Below are 23831 nucleotides of genomic sequence, written 5' to 3' on the forward strand. Positions count from 1 at the left end.
TTCTTGAGATTAGGACCCAGATACTTCAAAAATGACCTCAGGGGGCCACTAATAGAAGGTAAATGGACTTTGCAGTATAAATCCAGTTGCCAGGCAACAAATGTAAAAGTGCTAAGGTGGGAACAGGGGGACCAGCAGCTGCTTGCTTCGTTGGAGGCTTAAAATCCTTTCCTTTCTATGTAATAATATTGTTTCCATCGTTCCTCATCAACCTTTGTTTCCAGGAATATAATTTGCATGGTTTATGTTTTCTTCAGTTCTGTTTCCTGCTACATTTCTTCACCTCATCACAGTTACTCCACACCCCCCACTACCTCCTCTTCCTGCAGAACATAGACTCCTACATTTTAATACTGTCTGCTTCTTGTCTGCCAGAAAGAAAAGGAATCCATTCATAACAGCACCTCCACAGCAACTAAGTTCAGTTTTGACCTTGGAAAGATTTCCTCCATTTACATAGGTAGTGTTACCTACTCTGTCACACCATTGAAAACCTGGCTTTTGCTTTGGGGAAACCAGTTATCCAAACAAAAGCATTTTATAAACTTATCACTAGCCTGAAGTAACCATTCATTATTAAAACAATAACATTTTTTTTATATATAATTTTTTTTTAATTTTTATTTTATTTATTCATTTTAGAGAGGAGAGAGAGAGAGAGAGACAGGGGGGAGGAGCTGGAAGCATCAACTCCCATATGTTCCTTGACCAGGCAAGCCCAGGGTTTCGAACTGGCAACCTCAGCATTTCCAGGTTGACGCTTTATCCACTGCACCACCACAGGTCAGGCAAAACAATGACCTTTTAACAAAGGATAGTGTCAGACTTTGTCACACTGTTTTTCCACTGACAAGCTCTGTCACTGAGCAACTTAACCTCCTTAAACATGGTTATTTCATCCATAAAACGTCCCTCCCTCCATCCAGGATGTGGTGGGCATCAAATGAAAGGATCCATGGAAGCTCTTAGCACTGTTCTAGCACAAAGTAAAGAAAATCTTAGCAGCTGCTGTTGAGGCTTTTGCCCTGAAAATAGTTTTCATTTTTATGTTATTATCATTCTATGTATAATAAATATGCTTTCTCAATATCCTTGGTCTCTATTTATTTAGTCTCATTTCTACAAATATCATTATATATAATTCAAATGTTAAACACCTATAAAGTTACTTTGGTTACATGGCTTAAAGATGAAAGGAGAAATTAACATTTTAAATAGAACATAAAAAGGAAAGAAAAGAGTCATATTTTAGAACATGGACAGGATATAAATGCTCTAAAAGAGAGAGGGAGAAATTCCCAAGACCCTGGATTAGGAGAGTAAGTTCCTTGTGAGACGTTTCATGAGATCATTAGAAAGCTTTTAATTTGGGCACCATCATAACCCTTCCTTACTCAGAATAGTTAACCTTGATCTGTTGCAGTGTTCTCACTCTCTTTTATGTAATAAAAGACCTTCTTTGCAATTAATCACACAATCATTTTCCTCAACTTTTTCTCTTTTAGTAATCATAACAAACTGCTCAAAGTTCTCACTTGCTACAGTGTTATTTATCTGAGACTCCTTAACCTTTTGTAATCTAGCTTCTGGCCCCATCATTCTACTGAAAATATTCTCTCTGTGACCTATCAACCATCTCCTCCTACTTGCCAAATTCAAAGATCTCTTCTCAGTGACTGTTTCAAGGTGTCTACCTTTTTCTTCCCTTTAGCCATACCTTTCCCTTGGATTCTATGATACTACCCTCTCCTGATTCTTTTACTGCCTTTCTGGGCACTCTTTTCTCCTCTACTTTCTGTTCCTCTGTCCTCCTCTTAAATGTAGGCATTCCTTAGGGTTCTATTCTTAGTCTTTCTCTTTCTCATTACTTCTTCCTATAACTACAGTCATCTCTGCCAAATCTCTATGTTCATCACCACAGTTCCAGTGAGGCATCTTAGATATCTACTGCTTCATTAGAGATCCACTAGGCTTCAATCTCAAGGGTTCCTCCACATATAAATGTTCTTCCTTTGTCCTTTTTTTTAAATGAATGCCACCTCTGTTGACCCTAGCCTTCCTATGTAGACATCTCAGTATTGTTTTTGATTTGTATTTATGTCCCAACCTCAAATAAATTCAGCCACCAAACCCAATTACTTCTATGTCTATAAAATTACATAATCAATATCTGGTTCTTTCCTCCTCAAAGAATTTTAAAGGATCCCCATTTCTCTAGAGAATAGAACGAAAATTCTTTAGAATAAAATTAAAAGGTTACCAGTATTTGGCAGTCATCTTTCTTTTGAACTTTAATCCTCATTATCTTTCTTCTTGATTTCTTTGCTTTTTCTACTACCAGCCATTTCCTGATAACATCAAACACTCTCAAGCTTTTAAATCTTTGTTCATAAGGTTGTCTCAACCTGAAATACCTTTTTCTTCTTTCCATCTACTAAAACCCTACCTGTCTTTTAAGTTCAAATATCATCTTCTCTCCGTAGCCTTCTTTGATACTAGCTCACAGAATTAATCACTCTTTATGCTATGATCATATAGGACTTTGTGTTAACACTGATTTAAAACATTTAGGTCATGTTTCCTTAAAATATTCTCCACCTGTATTTTAGATTCATACTCAAGTCCTTCAGATTTTAAACATCTCAAGTTGAAGGCATCCTCTCTGACTAGACACAGTCTTCATACTGTGCTCTGAGTCAGAGAGAATACTTCCATCATCTCATCTTCTCATCTTGGATTGTTCCATCTGCCAATATCTCACCTTATCTAATTGATTATGGCTTATATATATCTTTCAAATATATTTACATACCCTTTTTATGTTAGTTTTGTTCCTCTGATCAATTATTGATCAACTGATTAGAATTGCTAATAAAAAAATCAAGTCTCAATTTAGAAAACTAAACATCAATTTATATAATCCCCATGTAGTCAATGAACCTTGAAACTTCCATAAGGTAACTCACTATAATTAAATTTTTTGGAAATGTTATCAAAAGTTATCTCTTGATAAAGCAAACTAATAATTAATTTAGTGGTTTAGTATTCAGATATTCATATAATTATATGTAATGGAAGCTAAGAAGATATATTATTGTTCATTTTCTTCCTGTGACCAATTTCTAATAAATAATTTAGGGAAATTAAATGTTACTTTTATGTGTCTTGACTCCATCCAATCAATTAAGACAAAAATAGGATAAATATATGAAAACAGTTGATATCTGAAAATAGTTTACTTATTTAAAATTCCCTTTACATTCTGTTTTTAAAATAATTAAGAATTTAGCTCAGAGTTCAAAATAATGGACTTATTCTGCTTCTTCTAGGACCAAAAATGAATGTGCTAATTTTATTAATCTGAACAACAGTGTCTTTACATTTAAAAAATTCAAGAAACAGCCTTGGGTCATGGAATTAATCACTTCAACTTATTTTTCTTTTTTTCATCTCTGCCAACTTCACTAGTTTTCATTATTTGCATGAGTAATCTCAGAGAATTATCAGACTGAAAATGTGACCTATGATATTTTTCTCTTTAGGCTATGAAAATAATTTTCAAAGTCATTCTCAAAATTACAGCAATGCTAAGAAAAATAAAACAAATCTATAACTTTGAGATTAATAAGAAACTGCAGTAAACAAAAAATGAATGTGATATAACAATATTGCTCATTTAAGCATATTCTTTTAAATTTTCAAATAATGTTTAAATGAAAGATAATTGTATCTCTCATGTAAATTATAATTTGACTTTAATTGCAATCGACTTGAATGGCAATAGTTTGCAAACTTATTTTAAAAGTTTGTGTGCTATTTTTGTTTTGTTAAAGAATTCCACATGTTCATTTTGCTCTGGGGAAGTCATTTTATGTCATGCATTGAAAGATGCTAGTAGGTATTAAATATGCCACATGGCCATTGCCATGCTATGGCATACTGAAGAATTTACCAATGACAGATGGGCTGCCTGTTTAGAGTAAAATATTAAAATAAAAGTTCTAAGCTGAGCCCCACTGGTGAAAAGGGAACAGACCTTGGAAACATGCCAGATATAAAATGGAAAAACATTTCTTCATTGTATTACTGTGGGAGAAGGTTGAGTTAGCCTAGGAGATATTAGTGATTTGGTTGCCTAATTGCTGAGAAGTCTGAAACAATTTATTAGGAGAAGCCAATACTCTAACCTGGAAAAATTACAGGGTTTTTGTTTGTTTGCTTGGTTGGTTTTGTTTGCTTTGCTTTTTAAAATCCAATGAAAAGATTTTCAAAAGTTCCAAAGAGTGTTAATTAAGTATATGGTATATGTAATCAGTGATTGGTGAATTGTAGTTTGATGCTAAAGTTGTACCTTGGAAGCTTAAGGGAAAATCTGACCTGAGCAAAGAACTTAGCCCCACTCTGTTGTAGACTTCTAAGGTAAATAAAGGATCACTGTTTAAAAGCAACTTCTCATAGAAAAATGACTTTATTTGTACATTGTACAAATAAAAAACTTGTACAAATAAATTTTTACATGTACAAATAAAAATCTTGGTTTGTACATTGTAACTCCAATATATAAATTACAAAAATGGAAATTTGGAGTCCAACCCATTTTGTCTTTGCATTATGACCCACCCAATGCAATAAGGAGCCCTAGAATTCCTATGAATAAAGTTGGAGAATCATTGCACTAGAAGATTTTGGGGGGGGGGGAACCTAAAAGCAAAAACATGATAGAAGTTGAGTGAAAAAATAATAAAAGTTGAATAGTATACTATAGTTATCATGTACTGAGTGTCTATTTATCTATTATATAGAATAATATCTATCTACAGAACAGATATCTAATATCTGTTCTATCTAGGTTGTTTACAGAGTTTATCTCATTAATGCTGAGTTAAGTATCATTTGCCCCTTTTAAATGAGAAAGCTGAGGCTCACACAGTTTAATTTGCCCGAAGTCACTCAAATATTAAATGCATCCTTTGCACTTTTGACTCCACCAAACTACTTCAGAAACAGCCCTCCAAAGGAACCGGCATTTCTTCCTGAAAGAAAAACAACATGTTTACCTCATGTTCTTTTCTTCAATGGGAATTTCCCCAACCCCCTTCCTTTGGTTTCTCCAATGATTCCCTAACACGCCTTATCCAGCTTTATGAAGTTAATGCTATCCCTATCTCACCCTCCCTCCTCCTGCCCCCACCACGTGGCCATTAACTAGCCAATCAGGAAAGAGTAAGATTGTATGGTCAACATCCCAGCCAATGGGACAAGACCCAGCCTAGCGCCCACATTAGGAACAAAAACAGAATACAGCGCCCTGCCCAGGTGCTAGCTATCAGGCTTTTACTAATGACCCACACCCTTCTGTAGAAGTTATTAAAAATTGCCTTGCCAAGGTATTTTGTCTCCATGAGTCTTGTTTAATTGAAACTATAACATTACTGCATACATTTTCTGGTGTATTTTTCTATTAAACAAGGTTTTGTTATTCTGAGGGATATAGGTATTTACAGGCAGTTCCTATCTCCAAGAGATATTAATCTTGAGTGTGTGCGTTGGTGTGGGATCCCTAAAAATTTCACCATGATTATCTGACCTTTATGAACCCTAAGCTCATTATTTCAAGAAAAACCTCTTTGTGGAACGAACTCTTAAGTACTGACACAAAACCCCTTACAAAGCAGAGCCATTGTCTGGGCCTGATTCCCCACATTCAACACCATGTATCAAAACCCAGGAACCCACACAACCCAAAGAGTTTACCCAAATGCAAACTGTGACCTTTGTTAAGAATAGTATATTAATATTGGTTCATCAATTGTAATAAATGTAACACACTAAGGCAAATTGCTAGTAACAGGGGAAACTGTGGGTGGGCATGGGGGTGAAGAGTATTTTGGAACACCCTATGCTTTTGCTCAATTTTTCTATAACCTAGAGTTGTTCTAAAATTAAGGTTTACTCACTTTTTAAAAAGTAAGTCAAAACATTCCAAATCTGGGATTTACTCAGCAATTAACCCTTAGCCTCCAAAACATATAGTTTCCATCACATTCACAGAAACCAGCCAGTATCTGGCTGCATTGCAGGTCAAAGAATGGGATTTAGTGGAAGAGGCTATGAGCATTATAATTAGCAGATTGGTGCCAAACGAATGGCCTCCCCATGAGACTCTGAATGACTTGGTGTAAGTTCTTCAGCAGAGTGGTAAACCCAAAAAGATGAAACTATGTTGCGGATGCTGTGTCTTCAGGACATAAGGCTACCAGAGTTAGCAGCTCACATCAAAGATTTCTGCACAGCTGGGGAAGAAAGAAGTTCAGTTCCTTCAGGAGCACTAGTCCTTATGTTACTGGAAAGAAGCCCTGGCCCTTCAGGTCTGCCTCAGGCTAGCCAGTAGTGTGTGGGTTCTTGACTTCATGCAGGAAAGATTTCACAAAACGAGTCCAGATAATTTTGAGAGTAAGTTGATTAAAGCTGGGGACAGTGAAATAAGGAAGGGCTAGAATAGAAGAAGCAACAGGAGAGCTTAGGCTGGGCTGCTTTGGTTCTCTAAAAATGGGAAGAAATGGGCCAGGCTGGGCTGCTCTGGAAAGCACTGGGAAGTCAGAGAAAAGGGGAACTTGGAGATAGGTTCAGGGATTAGCCTGAGATGAGCTGCTGCTGGCCACTATTCCCTTGGTTGCAAGTCTCTAGGGTCCCTTAAAGTTTAGTAGAAGCACATCTGGGGAAGAAGAGGGGGAGAGGGAAGAGAAAGGTGCCAGACTGCTCCCAGAAGGGAGAGCTTGCTCTGGGTCTTTGTTTTGAGTGTGTTTAACGGCTGGGGATTTAAGAGAGGTCTTAGGGGAAATCCCAATAGAACATGCATCAGCTTTTCCAGGTGTGCCCTGTCAGGGTCGTGGTCTCTACTGATTGGTCAGCGTCAGGGCAGGAGACATTAGTCATTGCAGCTGATCCTGGCATCGCCCACCTGGTTTTGCTATTTTCTGGGCCTGGAGCTGAAATACAACTGAGGTCTAGATGTCATCTCTAGGGAGCTGACCTTCTGTATCTGACTGTAAATTGATCAGCCAGTTTGTTCAGCTATCTGTCTCAGTTTCCCCATTCTACTTGACAAGGAATTGTCTTGCTTCCTACTATCTCACTTAGTGTAGAATCACAGCAGACATTCCCTTCCCATATTGACTAAAAGGTCACTTTCTCAGGGCAGTATTCACTAACCACCCAATCTAGAATGCAAACTCTCCACTCCCACTAACTCCTATCCTCTGTCTTGCTCTTCCTTTTCTTCCCCCAATGCACTTATTGCCATTCAGCATACCATTTATTTCACTTAATTTTGTTTGTTGTTTTCTTAGCCCTTTAGAGTTCGTGGTAGAAGGGCAGGGGTTTTGTTTTTACTGTTTTATCCCCAGCTCCTCAAATGGTACCTATCATTTAGTATGCCTTCCATACATATGTGTCAAATTGATTAAATGAACTAATCTTTTGAAGAAAAGAGTCAGGTGTGCCAGGAGAGAAGGAAGGTGTGCCAGGAGCCCAGGTGCTGGGGAACTAAGCAATGACAGCTCTGATAAAGGCATGCATCAGACTATATGAAAAGGACTTATAAATAGAACCATTAGATTTTAAGGCCCTCCTGTTCTAACTCCCTTGTTCCTTTAGCTGGAAATAGGATAGTGGTCAACAGGATTGGCCAATAGGATTATAATCCTGGTAAAACTGGATGGAAGCTTGAGCAAAATAACTTTTTAATTGAAATGAAGGCCTTGGCTTTTTTTCCTTATAGTTAGCAAAATAAGGGTGATCAGTTAACCACTTAGGAAAACTACCAAACAGGGAGCTTATATGATATACTCTATATAAAACTTACCATTTCAAGGTTTTTTCTTCTGCTGTACTAAAAAAAGAAATAACTGTCTCAAACCACTTAAACACAGTAAAAAACATAAAAACAAACACCCCCCCCAAATTGTAAGGAATCTACATACGATTCCCACGACAAATCTTCCAAAATCAACAGTGTGGTGGAAATGAATGTTATCAAAGCTCACTAGCTATACATTCCCATGACATGACTCAGTGACTCTCCATTTCCTGCCTTCACTTCCTCTAACTATAGACCTCACTGTGAGCTTGGCTTTCATGTGCAGCAATGCCAGATATTTCTAGCTTAGCTCCTGCAGGCTGTTTAGAGAATATACAGCACATGGGAATAAAATCAGAAGTCAATTTGTTTCCCAATTTCATCCAATCTTGTAATTGTACCCATCAATCAAAAAAAAAAAAATCAGAACTCTATCACATCAGTTTTATTTGATATCACTTAAAACTTTGGAAAGAAGTAGTTGTGTTTTCCATTAGAGAACTGTTATGGAAATGCTAACTTAAACAATATGAGCTCCTCTGGCCCTGGCCGGTTGGCTCAGTGGTAGAGCATCAGCCTGGTGTGCAGGAGTCCCAGGTTCAATTCCCAGCCAGGGCACACATGAGAAGCGCCCATCTGCTTCTCCACCCCTCCCCCTCTCCTTCCTCTCTGTCTCTCTCTTCCCCTCACGCAGCCAAGGCTCCACTGGAGCAAAGTTGGCCCGGGCGCTGAGGATGGCTCCATGGCCTCTGCCTCAGGTGCTAGAATGGCTCTGGTCGCAACAGAGCAGTGCCCCAGATGGGCAGAGCATCGCCCCCTGGTGGGCATGCTGGGTGGATCCCAGTCAGGTGCATGTGGGAGTCTGTCTGACTGCCTCCCCGTTTCCAACTTCAGAAAAATACAAAAAAAAAACAAACAAAAAATGAAAAAAAACCCACAATATGAGCTCCTCTATAGTTGGTACTAGCCCTGAAAGATAAATTGTAAACATGTACAAGGGAGGCATGACCTGCTTTAAAGGACTGAAAAAGTTCAATACTTACTTCATGTGGATCACTTACTTTCTTACTAGTTTTGAGTAAAATATTTAAGTATTGGTCTCTCAGTTTTCCCATCTTCTAAACAGGATAGAAATACTCGCTCTGTACACATCACTGTTGAATAAAGCTGGTGGGCAGCAAGAGGAGATAGGTTATGGACAGTTTTTGCTTTATTCTCTGTCCTCCACCTTTCTTCTATAATGGATGATTTAAATCAGTTTTCATCTTGGACTATCTTTCCATTTAACATTTTTATTGTGTATTTATTTGTTTTTATTGTTTATTTCAAACAAAGATAAATGTAAAGTAAGAAATGACAATAGTGGCCCTGGCCGGTTGGCTCAGCGGTAGAGCGTCAGCCTGGCGTGCGGGGGACCCGGGTTCAATTCCCGGCCAGGGCACATAGGAGAAGCGCCCATTTGCTTCTCCACCCCCCCCCCTCCTTCTTCTCTGTCTCTCTTCCCCTCCTGCAGCCAAGGCTCCATTGGAGCAAAGATGGCCCGGGCGCTGGGGATGGCTCTTTGGCCTCTGCCCCAGGCGCTAGAGTGGGTCTGGTGGCGGCAGAGCGACGCCCCGGAGGGGCAGAGCATCGCCCCCTGGTGGGTAGAGCTTCGCCCCTGGTGGGCGTGCAGGGTGGATCCCAGTCGGCACATGCGGGAGTCTGTCTGACTGTCTCTCCCCATTTCCAGCTTCAGAAAAATACAAAAAAAAAAAAAAGAAAAAAAGAAAAAAAATGACAATAGCATAGTAAGTGTACTTCCATCTAAAACAATGCTTCCTTATTATTGACTAATATTATAATAACAATAAGTTATTTAGAATAATTAGTTTCCAAAGTATCTTCATGGTAGAAACTTCCTTTTAGTGTCATTCTAATATGCAAATCTCTCCCTGACACATCATCCTACCTGATTATGCAATATCCCTTCTTTTTATACACAATATTAATATTATTATTCAAATATTTATTCACATCAGACACATGTCATATTAATTCCTTTAGATAGAATCACCTGTATGGTTTTGTTAATACTCAAATGGGCTCCCATGTTTAACTCTTTTTGTGTAATACCTGAGACAGTGGTACACACAGAAGAATAGTTTTAAATTCTTTTTTTTAAGTGAGAGGAGGGGAGATAGTGAGACAGACTCCCACACACACCCTGACCAGGATCCACCAGGCAACCCCCATCTGGGGCTGATGTTCAAATCAAACGAGCTATTTTTTTAGTGCCTGAGGCTAACACGCTCAGACCAACTGAGCTATCCTCAGTGCCTAGGGCTGACGCTAGAACCAATAGAGCCATTGGCTGCAAGAAGGGAAGAGAGAGAGAAGGGGGAGAGAAGAAGATGGTCTTCTCTTGTGTGCCCTGACCGGGAATCAAACCCAGGATGTTCATATATTAAGCTGATATCCTATCCACTAAGCAAACCAGCCAGGGCTGGTGCTTTTAAATTCCACAGTGCTGCTGTTGATAATACGGTTTGTGCATATTCAGTGCTGTTTTTAAATAAGGAAGAAATGTGACATTTTTGTCTTAATAGCAAATGGCAAATTTAAACTCTATTATATTTTTTATTTTTTAAATTCTACACAGTCCCATTTCTGGATAAATCTTGGCTATGTGATATGGCTGTTTTGTTTCTAATATCTTACAAGTATCATTTTTCTCAACTAAACCCCAGATATATAAGAAACAGATGTTTCCTAAGAGAAATCTGTTAGGGATTATTTTCACACCAGATTTTCTTTGTGGTTATTCTTTTATGGCAAGAAAAAGAGACCTAGGCTTTCCTTACAAATTTTTAGAAGAATATATATATATAAACATGCTTGGCTTAATTAGAACAACCTCAAATGTGTCCCATCATATTCCAAGACCTTTACATTTTTTAAATTACTAAACCAATTTCTGTCTTGGAAAAGCTGATATAGTGTACCTCTTCGTGCTAAATGTATGTTGCTGATGTCATGCACTGAACAGTCAGATGTAACCAACATATAGTCTACTTCCTTTCTGTAAAGACTAAATGTGCAGTGTCTCCCTGAATGAAGTCAGTTACCTTGGGGACTAAATTAGTCTCAAGTTCTCTCTACCAGCAACCCAACCTGATATTTTGTTTCCACTATCAGCCAACAGAGTTGAAGCTATCATTCCTCAATGAGAATTCTACCCTCAACCAAAGTCTGAGCTTAGGTTTTACTGTCTGTTACCTCAGGGAATCTCCATCTTGATAAAGGAGTGAAAATGGTTAACCAAGATCATAAAAATATTCAGCAAACAGGTGGGAATAGTAGTTTGTTGGCTACATCACAGCTAAACCACTAAGTCACTTTACATTGATCAATTTCTTTATCTCATCTTTTTAACATGAAAACTTTTCAAGTTCATTTGGTAACCAGTTAGTTAAATTATTTATTTTATGTACTATCTGCTATAAAGGCCACCATCAGTCTTTCCCCCTCTATTTATAGCTAATTACCATGGTTTCCCATAGACCAATCGACAAGTGTGTGGGCTACTGTTGGGTCTCCATTATAAGTCAGTGAGTCCCATTCACTATGGAGAGGTTGTGCGTGGTGAAGATGGAGTGTGAGGATTGCCTGGAGTATAACATTTGAAACTAAAATAATAAATGATTTGGTGATAATGTGGTTATTTTTGTGGTTCAAGTATGTTACTGTAGTAGCGTGGGAGTTGATAAATACAGACATACCAAGCTCTGAAATATGAAATGATGAGTCCTTTCACCATGTGCATCAATAATAATCAACTTTTTACTAATATAAGTTATGAAAATAGTGTTCAATAAAAAAGCTGCGCTACAACAGAAAATTTCAGTAAAACCAACTAGAAAGCAACTGATATGTCCATGTATCTGAACTAAAGTTTTAAAAGCATCTAGTTCTTTGCAAACAGAAAAAAATAACATATTTACTCTAGAACCTTAAGCCAACATAAAATATTTTCAAGCACAGCTTGACAACGTATATGATTCAATTATCAAAAATTGGAATTTTCCTCTGCTAAGTTTGTACTGGGAGTGAAATGTTACCCAGTGTTAATGAAAGGGTTACAGTGGAAATGATACAGATGAAGGTTAAATTGGTGAACGTTCAAATTTCTCTAATAATTTCCATTAAAGATTCTTAGAGTCCTTTATTTCAGAATATTGTTGTGTGTAATGAATATGACATTTTCAAATATTTTTATTCTTGTAATGGTCAAGAGATAAGGTAATAAACAAGACCTCTACTATTATAATCAGAAAAAGATAAGATTGGCTTTAGGTATGAAAGATAATAAGATTAAATAAATCTAAATGCTGTCTATTAAAGGAATTCAAATAATACACATAAAACAATAATTTCAAATAACCTCCTTGCAAGATGAAAGACAAATAATTTTTGTATTACATAAAAAGTGCTGAAAATTACAGAGAAAGACAATGAGAAATTAAAAGTAAAGATTACAGGCCCTGGCCGGTTGGCTCAGTGGTGGAGAAGTGCAGAAGTCCCGGGTTCGATTCCCGACCAGGGCACACAGGAGAAGCGCCCATCTGCTTCTCCACCCCTCCCCCTCTCCTTCCTCTCAGTCTCTCGCTTCCCTTCCCGCAGCCAAGGCTCCATTGGAGCAGGGATGGCCCGGGTGCTGGGGATGGCTCCTTGGCCTCTGCCTCAGGTGCTAGAGTGGCTCTGGTCGCAACAGAGCGATGCCCCGGAGGGGCAGAGCGTCGCCCCTGGTGGGTGTGCCGGGTGGATCCCGGTCGGGCGCATGCAGGAGTCTGTCTGACTGTCTCTCCCCGTTTCCAGCTTCAGAAAAATACAAAAAAAAAAAAAAAAAAAAAAAGTAAAGATTACATATAACTATGATTCAAGTGTTATAAAATGGTATATAGGACATTAAGATGCCTCCTTCATATTGCATATTTTCATTGAAAGAAGTAGTATTCTCAAATTCTTTCTACCACAAATAAACTATTTAAAGTACATTGCAGTTCATATTCTATCACATTAATGAACCTCAGATATTATTTAATCTGATACTCTTACTTTTATGGATGACAAAAGTGAAACTGAGAGAAGTTAAGTGATTTTAGTAAGTTCACAAATATTTAGCATAAAAGTAAGGACAAGAACCCAGGCTTCCTGAAAAGTTGGACAGTCATATTTTCAAACCAAATTATCAGTTTATTCTAACTTACATTACTAATGTTTAAAAATAATTATGTAATATTTAAGAGTAAAAATAAAGCTAAGAGTTAGAAAATCACCTGAGAAGGGAAATAAAATGGACAATTTTCTATAATTCTGCATAGTTATATATAAATTTTCCATGCATTTGGTGTCCAATTCATATTATTTAGCTATGTGCCTTTTTAACTATTAGCCCTAACAGCATCTGTAAAGAATATTTTAGAGATCATCAATGAAAAATTTCCTTACTGCTTAATAAATCCATTCTAGGTTTTTTTGGCTCATTCTTTCTTCCTTTTCTTTTCTTTTTTATTTTAATTTTTCCATTGATTTTAAAGAAAGAGGACTGGAGAGGGGTGGAGAAAAAGGGAGAGAGAGAGAGAGAGAGAGCATCATTGACTCATTATTCCACTAAGTTGTTCCACCTAGCTGTGCACTCATTGGCTGCTTCTCCTGTGTGGTTGGACCAGGCATCTTACGACCTCTGCATGCAGGAAGGAGGCCCCATTTACCAAGGCACCCAGCCAGAACCTTGGCTTATTATTTCTTGAGACACATCAATTTAGTACCTGATGAAATTCTTTCGGTCTCAGACTGTGATGGCTTGTTCTAACAATTTGTTTATATATTTGGCAGTAAAAGGAATCAAGGGCTGCCAAGTGTTAATAAAGTAGAACCAACCACAGCAAGGATTCTATCATGATGGCAGCATCATTCATGAAGTTAAACAGTGAGATAGAAAATTCTAGTCAGAAAACTAATTTCTAACTTAATAATATGGAGATACTGATTTTCTTTCTGTTAAGTTTGTACAGTGAAGACAACAAACTTGTTTAATGGGTTATTGAATAATGCTTTAATATGAATGTTATAATGATAGGATGCTGGCTATTTTAGGAAAACAGTAGTAACAATTGGAGAAAATTTTAAGATATTAAAAAAAATACAACATTAAACCCCCCCCCATTTCCCTCTTCTACCTGTCCTAATTCCATGAGAAATTTTTCTTTTCTCCTCCTAAAAATAAATTGCATCAGAGAGATGACAGCAATAATTATTTCTATTTGAGATATTGCTAAGACAGTCCTACTTCTGAATCTTTCAATTATAGCCTGCATCTTGGTCAGCTTCAAGAAACCCTGCTCCCCAAATTTGGCTCATGGCAGTTGGGGCAATCAGTTAGGACTAAATGGAGAAAGACTAACACTCCCATTCTAACTGTGTAAAAGTACAATCAATACTTGTTGCTCTTGCAAGTATGCACTGGGAAGTAAATGAATGGAAAGAAGGAAATGAATATTGAGTGTTCCTACTTGGCAAGTAGAACATTAAGTTTCACAATTATGGTACATTTTATCATTACAACAGGGGCCTGATTTTCTATGAATGAGAAAACTGAGGCTTAGGGTGGTTAAAAATCCAATATTAGTTGCAAATGGTATGTCTAGAATTCAAACTAGGGTTTCTCTATTTCTAAAAATCAATTCAGTAGGTCATTAAAAAAGTATTAAGGCCCTGGCAGGTTGGCTCAGTGGTAGAGCGTCGGCCTGGTGTGCAAGAGTCCCGGGTTCGATTCCCGGCCAGAGCACATAGGAGAAGTGCCCATCTGCTTCTCCACCCCTCCCCCTCTCTTTTCTTTCTGTCTCTCTCTTCCCCTGCCGCAGCCTGGGCCCCATTGGAGCAAAGTTGGCCAGGGCACTGGGGGTGGCTCCATGGCCTCTGCCTCAGGCACTAGAATGGCTCTGGTTGCAACACAGCAATGCCCCAGATGGGCAGAGTATCGCCCCCTGGTGGGCATGCCAGGTGGATCCCTGTCGGGCACATGCGAGAGTCTATCTGACTGCCTCCCCTTTTCCAACTTCACACATAATTAACTCACAAATGTTTTTTAAAGAAAGATATAGGAATTTCATAGAAAAGAAATTTCATATAATAGTAAGACAAAGTTAAATATTAAAACCAGAAATAAAAGTATTTAGGGTTTTACATAGATATAAGAATACCAAAACATTAATATTATCTTTAAAAATTATTCTTAATCAACAAAAGATTTTAAATAAAAGCAATTTTTTTTTATTTTGTCTGGTGAACAAGTTGGCCAAGGATAAATATTTCCTTACTTAACTACTTGTTAAGTTAAACTAACTTTCTCTCCCAGTTCTCAAAGGATATTCAGAAAAGAATATTCTAAGTCTAGGTTGACATGTACTGTCCTAACAAAAAAAGTGACAGATAAAAATCAGGGGACTAGCCAGAAATAGTAGGTCAAGCTCATGAGTCCTTTTATGGTGGATCTCAATTAAAAGTCTTTATTTAAATTTTTACAAAAAGAACTGTGGTTCTCAAAGTGTGATATGCAGATCCCTGGTTTGGGGGTGGGGGTTCTGAGAGTTTTCAGGATGTTGGTGAGCTCAAAATTATTTTCTTTATAATAATAATATGTTATTTGCCTTATTCACTATGTTAATACTTGTGCTGATAGTGCAAAAACAGCATGAGTAAAACCATTGGTACTTTAGCACAAGTGATCCCAGACTACACCTATGACACACTGTACACTTCAATGCCATGCACTAGCAGGACAAAAAAGGAAGTTCAAGTTTCACTTAAGAATGTCATGATAAAGCCTGACCAGGTGGTGGCGCAGTGGATAGAACATCGGACTGGGATGCGGAAGGACCCAGGTTTGAGACCCCGAGGTCGCCAGCTTGAGCGCGGGCTCATCTGGCTTGAGCAAAAAAGCTCACTAGCTTGGACCCAAGGTTGCTGGCTCCAGCAAGGGGTTACTCGGTCTGCTGAAGGCCCGCAGTCAAGGCACATATGAGAAAGCAATCAATGAACAACTAAGAAGTCGCAACGCGCAATGAAAAACTAATGATTGATGCTTCTCATCTCTCTCCGTTCCTGTCTGTCTGTCCCTGTCTATCTCTGCCTCTGTAAAAAATAAATAAATAATTAAAAAAAAGAATGTCATGATAAAGAAATAAAATTATTTTATTAAATCTCAACCATGAGTATACATCTTTTCAATATTTTGTATGACAACATAGGAAGTAAGCATAAAGTATTCTATTGCATAGGGATGTATGACAGCTGGCTTAAGCAAAAGTGTGACTGAGATGCAAGCTCAAGCTTTTTCCATAGAGGACCATTTTTACTTGAATGAACAACTGACAGACTATACTTATTCAGATGTAGGTTTTTGAAAGACTTCTTATCTAAAATTAACAATGTGAGACTATCATTTAATAAAAAAGTGATAATAGTTTTTGCTAATGATAAAATTCAAGCTTTCAAGAGAGAATTAGAATTTTGAAAACTTTGTATCTACTACTATGAGCTTGACAGCTTCCAAACAGTTACTTTACTAAGAATTATGTGATGTAAATGAATATAATTTTTGAAATATATTATATAATGAAATGTGTCAACATTTTGAAAATCTGCACAACCAACATTTTCCAAATAATCAAGGCATGATGTTACAAAAGTATGCATGTGTAAAAAAGATACATTCAAAGTGCAAATTTGACCAATGAATTTTAATGTGACAGAATATGAAATGATCATTGATATAGTTTCAGTTTCTAGAAACCATAGAAATTACTACTTATTGTATCTTGTACTGTAAAAATATATATATAATTGTCTAAAAAGGCAATTATTAAAGTACTCCTCCTTTTTCTGAAGTTATAACTGTATAAAGCTAGATTTTTTCATATAGTTTCACCAAAATGATGTGACAATAAACTGAGGCAGATTCAGATATAAAAATCTAATTCTCTTCTATGAAGTCAGCATTAAAGAGATTTACACAAATGTGAAAAAAGTAGCAAAGCAGCTGGTTTCAAATAAATGTAAAGTTTTCTTACTAAATTTCTTTATTTGCTTTGGAAAATATAGTAATGTTTTATTAAAATATTCTACTTATGTAAACATGTAATGAGTTTATTATTGTTATTTTAAATGAATTTATAAAAATAATTTTAAATTTCTGCTCTGATTTCTAATATTAAAATTTCTAATTTCTAAATATAGTAAATATCAATAGCTATAACTCACAATAACAAAGGCTCTTTAGAGTCCTTGATAATTTTTAAGAGTTAAGGGGTATCAAGGCCAAAATAGTGGAGAACCACTGTGCTATAGAAATAATATGTGTTCAATAATTATATGATATGTGTATAACAGGCTGAATTGTGTTTAGTATTTGCCTTCTTCTAAGGTGACTTAATCAATGTAGGAGATAAAGGTATTTCGACCTAGCACCTCTTTGGAAAACCATCCCTCTGCCATTCTCAGTATAAGTGGCTGATCTAGCTCCTGGATCAAGAGGAAGTCAACGCATGTTGCAGATCTTGCTTGTCGGAGTACCACATCAGGAGGAGTAAACAGGTGACTTATACAGCCATAAAAAGGAATCTTTGCATTTCCAATTTTGGCTGTGTTGCTAGCTCTGAGACCGTTGCAAACCTTGAGTTGCTGGTGGCTCTCTTGGCTTAAAATTGGAAAACAATTAGAATGTGTCCAACATTTGTAGAGAAGACAGGGGGCGGGGGGAGATGTGTCCTGATGACATTGAACCTCTACAACCAACATGTTTGAAGACATTTGCCTCTCTGGGCTTTCTTGTTATGGAAACCAATAAACTCCTTCTATTTCAACTTTTATGCACTGGATTCCCATCACTTGGACCAAAATGAATCCTAACTAATACAGAGTTTGATTCTTAAAAGTAGAATGTTACAAATAACAGACTTTAAAATGTGATATTGGCTGAGCTGAGGTGAGGTGGAGCAGTGGTCCCCAACCTTTTTTGGGCCATGGACTGGTTTAATGTCAGAAAATATTTTCACGGACCAGCCTTTAGGGTGGGATGGATAAATGTATCACGTGACTGAGACATGTGTCAAGAATGAGTCTTAGATGGATGTAATAGAGAGAATCTGGTCATTTTTTAAAAATAAAACATCGTTCAGACTTAAATATAAATAAAACGGAAGTAATGTAAGTTATTTATTCTTTCTCTGCGGACCGGTACCAAATGGCCCATGGACTGGTACCGGTCCGCGGCCCAGGGGTTGGGGACCACTGAGGTGGAGGATTCACCCATTCCCGAAAAGAGGTAAAAACTGTTGTTATTCGATATTAAAACAGCCAGTTAAATGGAGCCTAATGTGTCTTAAAACTCAAGTCACATAAATGTCAAGAATATAGTTTTGGGGGATCAAGAAAGAAGATTCAAAACCTTGGAGGCTACTTCTTTGAGACTCCCAAGAGAAGAATGGCCTTCTGCCTAATCTGACAGTTCTGGAAGCAAAGAGGAAAAGTGACTCAGTTCTTGTACTAAGAGTCATTCTTTCAGCTATGCATGGCACTCCAAAATGGCCAATTGCAGGTAACCATGTACCTTTTGAGATAGCCAATAGATAAGTCTCTGCCCCTTGCTAAAGTTAGTGCAAATGGACAACATACTGAAAAAACAGATTGGGATCCTGGTGAGCCAGGGAACTGGGAGCTCATTCCTAAACACTTCTTGCTGTGCATTCCCTGAGTAAAACCGAGAACAGTTACAAGTCCTCTACAAAAGCCATCTCCAGGAGCCCTACAAGGAAAAAGGGGTAATGAGGAGGGATCTCTGCTCACTGTCTCCCAGGGTGAGGTCCAGATGGCTTTTGGGAGGAGCAGAGCATAAAGGCAGGTAGCTCGGAGGAAGACTCAGTGAGGGCTGGAACCGGCATGATAGGTCCTGACTATACAAGAGTCAATCCAGAAAATATTAAGGAAATAAACAAACCAACAGCTTTATCAGGAGGACCAGTAACGTTACTGGGAAAATGCCAAAGCTCACCAAACAGCATTGAGAACGTCCAACTTACAAGGCAAATTTCAACCCCCAAACTTGTACCAACAGGCAGGAGGAACTGACATGCTTTGTTAGGACAAAAGTCTCCCATGTCCATTTGCAGTGGTGCTGTGTAAGACAATGGAAAAGGGACTTCCTCCCACAAAGCAGTGAGAGGCCAGCCAGACTTTTGAACAAAAAACTTCCTTCACTGCCAGGTCAGAAAGTTCTTCTCTATTGTCCACACTTAGAAAATTGCTAGGAACCTGGGACCACTATTGAGTCGCTGCCCTTCTCTCTCTTTTCCAAATGGAAGTTGAATTGCAGCAATAATGTTTTCTTTCTTTCTCACTGCTAACCAGTACTGTTAACAATATTATTTAGCCAGAGGCTGACTAGACACGAGGAGCTATGTTTAGACCCACCCAAGAAAAATGCCATAACCTAGAGATTCTGGAATTAAAGTTAAAAGCAGTAACAGAAGGAGCCTAAGGGTTGTCTTCCTTTAGAGCAGGGATCCCCAAACTTTTTACACAGGGGGCCAGTTCACTGTCCCTCAGACTGTTGGAGGGCCGGACTATAAAAAAAAAACTATGAACAAACCCCTATGCACACTGCACATATCTTATTTTAAAGTAAAAAAACAAAATGGGAACAAATACAATATTTAAAATAAAGAACAAGTAAATTTAAATCAACAAACTGACCAGTATTTCAATGGGAACTACAGGCCTGCTTTTGGCTAATGAGATGGTCAATGTGCTCCTCTCACTGACCACCAATGAAAGAGGTGCCCCTTCCGGAAGTGCGGTGGGGGCCGGATAAATGGCCTCAGGGGGCCACATGTGGCCCGCAGGCCGTAGTTTGGGGACCCCTGCTTTAGAGTAAAGGTAGGGCAATTCTGCTTGCATGATATCCGCCAGGGCGATTCAGAGAATTTTATGAATGGGCATGGTAGGAGGGCAAGGGGTGGGAATGTAACGGGAGGTGTCAATGACTTGTGTTTCATTCAGCTTGGAATCTACTTGGGAGCTATGTCTTCCTCATCCTGAGTTCAAGTGGTTTCAAGGGGGCCAACCTCGCCTCCTTTCCTCTAGGAGTGGGCACAGCCCAGGAGTAGAGCCAATGACTCCCTTTCCTCAGCAACAATTGTTAAGTTCAGGAACGGTTACATGACCAAAGCCAGGCCAATAAACGTTCTCCCTGGGGCTGTTCTTGGAGCTGTTGGAAAATACTTTTTTTCTCATTAGAGTGCCAGCTGCCAGTACAATGGAAACCCAGAAATGTTGCTGGACATTTTTGCCCCACGGGGAAAGCCTGACCAGTGATGAGCCAACATCTGACTTAGTAAAGCAGAGAGATGAGTGAGAGCCTTATCTTTTTTTTTTATTTTTAAAATTTATTTATTTATTTATTCATTTTAGAGAGGAGAGAGAGAGAGAGAGGAGAGAGAAGTGGAGAGAGAAGCAGGAAGCATCAACTTCCATCTGTGACTTGACCAGGCAAGCCTGGGGTTTCAAACCGGCAACCTCAGCATCCCAGGTCGATGCTTTATCCACTGTGCCACCACAGGTCAGGCCAAGAGTCTTATCTTGAGCTCCCAGATTGAGCCATACCTAAAGCTAGACAGATAAATTCCAGCTTTGGAAATTATGTGAGTCAATGTATTCCTTTTTTGTGCTAAAATGAGTCTAAGTGAAGCTTCTGTCACTTTCAAACAAAATAATTCTAATGAACACAACTAGAATGATTTTTATTTAATTTTAATTCTTTCAAAAGAAATAATTAAACTGCTATGTAAAATAATGATTCCTTTTTTAAAACCAATGTATTCCTGGAGTCCAGTATGCATTTGTTTCTTCAACAAATTGTAACCGGAGGTGGCATTAGGCAGTAACTAAGGTCTCTGAAACCGTGCTAGGGGACAATACACCTGAACAGAGTGGTGAGAGCCAATCATTTATTATTTATATCCTACTTACGCTCAAAAACTTTTTGTGGGTTTTTTTTTGTAATAAAAGGCATGATATAATAAAACTACTGAAGGAAGTTAAAAAGAAAAAGGTCCCAGTTATAAAGTGAAGAAGGGGGAAAAATGAACTGGAAATTCCAGGTGAAGTCTCTACTAGAATGAAGTACAAAACTTGTCTCTGAGCTTCTGAAAAGGCAAAGCAAAATGGGTACTGAAAAGTTCTGCAGCATGTTGTCTTAATGGAGGGAAATAGTAAATCAAAGAGAGATAAGTTTATTTCTAGCACTAAAGTGTAGAAATAACATATTACCCAGCTCTTCACACACTAGCGCCAAGTAATATAATCAAGAATTTTTGGCCTGACCTGTGGTGGCACAGTGGATAAAGCGTCAACCTGGAAATGCTGAGGTCGCCGGTTCGAAACCCTGGGCTTGCCTGGTCAAGGCACATATGGGAGTTGATGGTTCCTGCTCCTCCCCCTTTCTCTCTCTCTCTGTCTCTTTCTCTTCTCTCTCCAAAATGAATAAATAAAATCTAAAAAACTATATATTCTAAAAAAAAAAATTAAAAAAAAAAGAATTTTTAACAGAAGCTTCAGAAAAGATGCAGAAATGTTCTTTTTAGGGCAATTAAATAAAAATCAAACCTTACCCTAATTAAAGCTCAGCGGCCCTTGTTAGGTTACAAATCTAAGCAGGTAATTCTGAGGGAAGGTTAAAATAACACATGATCTGTTCTTGGTCATGGTGCTTGATATTGGAGCCGATTTTATTGATTGTTCCATGTGAAAGGCAGGTGAGGGTAGCATGTCCCTTAAGACCACTCTCAACAATCATCCCTTGACTTGTAAAAGCTAATAATAAAGGTTACAGAGCAAACTACTAGAAACTAAAGACTAAGATCAATCACAGGAAATCAAGTGCCTAAAGCAAATCGCTGACTAAAATGATATCTACGTAAATCTACTTTCACGATGAAAATCAAAGTCTTGTTCGCATTTCTTCCAAGATGGAGAGCTATTAGTATTGTAAGAACCTATAACAAAAAGCTTTCAGGCCTAAGAGTCTTAGAGAAGACACTGAGTCCTTAGAACAAAGAAAGGTATTTTTTATTTAATACTTTATTTTTCAGTATGACCGTTGCTTCAGTCTGGTTCCTGTAACTTCAGTCTAGACTCCTGCATGACCTGTCTCTCCAGGTCTCCTGCTTGTGGGTTTACTTCAATTCCTCCTCCTCATTAATTACTCTCACCACATTAATGTCCTACAGTACCGACTGTGTTCTTTAAATGCTCTTGATACGTGGCCAGTTGGCTCAGCGGTAGAGCGTCGGCCTGGAGTGCGGGGGACCCGGGTTCGATTCCCTGCCAGGGCACATAAGAGAAGCGCCCATTTGCTTCTCCACCCCCATCCCCTCCTTCCTCTCTGTCTCTCTCTTCCCCTCCCGCAGCCAAGGCTCCATTGGAGCAAAGATGGCCCGGGCGCTGGGGATGGCTCCTTGGCCTCTGCCCCAGGCGCTAGAGTGGCTCTGGTCATGGCACAGCGATGCCCCAGAGGGGCAGAGCATCGCCCCCTGGTGGGCAAAGTGTCGGGTGGATCCCGGTCGGGCGCATGCGGGAGTCTGTCTGACTGTCTCTCCCTGTTTCCAGCTTCAGAAAAAAAAAAAATGCTCTTGATAAAGGTTTTATGTTATACTTACAAATCCTTCTCTAGGCTTCAGATTTATTTTATCTTTCAGGGTTTTTCCCTTTGTTTTTATTTGTTGTTTTATTTCCCATTCCACCATCTTCGTTACTGCCTCTTGTTCTTCTTGGAATATAATATGCCTTTCAGGTAGCCAGAGTCCTTTGGGCCATATGGTATGGAAAATTTATTACCCCATTCCTTATATTTCCACAGGTCAGGAAACTCCCATTCACCCTCCTGGAGAGATTAGGATGAAAAGAACACTTGTCTTTTGTCTCTCCCTCCCTCCCTCAGGTCTCCCCTGTGGAGAAGGAGTGACTGATCACAAAGGTTTGTCATTTATAGTCCATGACCTATTTTTGTACAGCTTGCATATATTTATATTTTTTACAAGGTTAGGGAAAAATGAGAATATTTTATGACACATGATATTTATGTGAAATTCAACATTTCATGTCCATGTTACAAGTTGAATTCTGTCTCCAGATTGATATGTTCAGTCCTAACCCACATTACTTTAAAATAGGACCTAAATCTGCAAAAGGGTCCTTACAGATATAATTGATTAGTACTGGTCGTTCTAGAGTACAGTAGGCATGCTAATCCAATATGACTGGTGGATGTCCTTATAAAAAGAGGAAATTCGAACACAGAGACATGTACTCCAAGAGAATGCCATGTGAAGATGAGGACACAGATCAGAGTGATGCTGCTGCAAATTAAAGAACATCAAAGGCTGCCAGCAAATGACCAGAAGCTAGGAGGGAGGCACGGAGTTGATTCTACTCACAACCAGCAGAAGGAACCTTGGTCTTGGATTTCCAATCTCCTACCTGAGAAACAACACACTTCTGATGTTTAAGCCATCCATTCTGTGGTATTCTGTTAAGATCATCCTAATACAATAGCATAACAGCCATCCTCATTGTTTCAGTATTTATATATTGTTGCTTGCAGGCAACAACAGAACTGAGTAGGTATTACAAAGAACATAAGGCCTCAAAGCCTAAAATGTTTACTATTTGGTCCTTTACAACAGTGGTCCCCAACCTTTTTTGGGCCACGGACCGGTTTAATGTCAGAAAATATTTTCACAGACCAGCCTTTAGGTTGGGATGAATAGATCTATCATGTGACCGAGACAAGCATCAAGAGTGAGTCTTAGATGGATGTAACAGAGGGAATCTGGTCATTTTTTAAGAATAAAACATCATTCAGTCTTAAATATAAATA

The sequence above is a fragment of the Saccopteryx leptura genome, chromosome 4 (genome assembly GCF_036850995.1).
Source record: "Saccopteryx leptura isolate mSacLep1 chromosome 4, mSacLep1_pri_phased_curated, whole genome shotgun sequence".
Classification (NCBI taxonomy): Eukaryota; Metazoa; Chordata; class Mammalia; order Chiroptera; family Emballonuridae; genus Saccopteryx; species Saccopteryx leptura.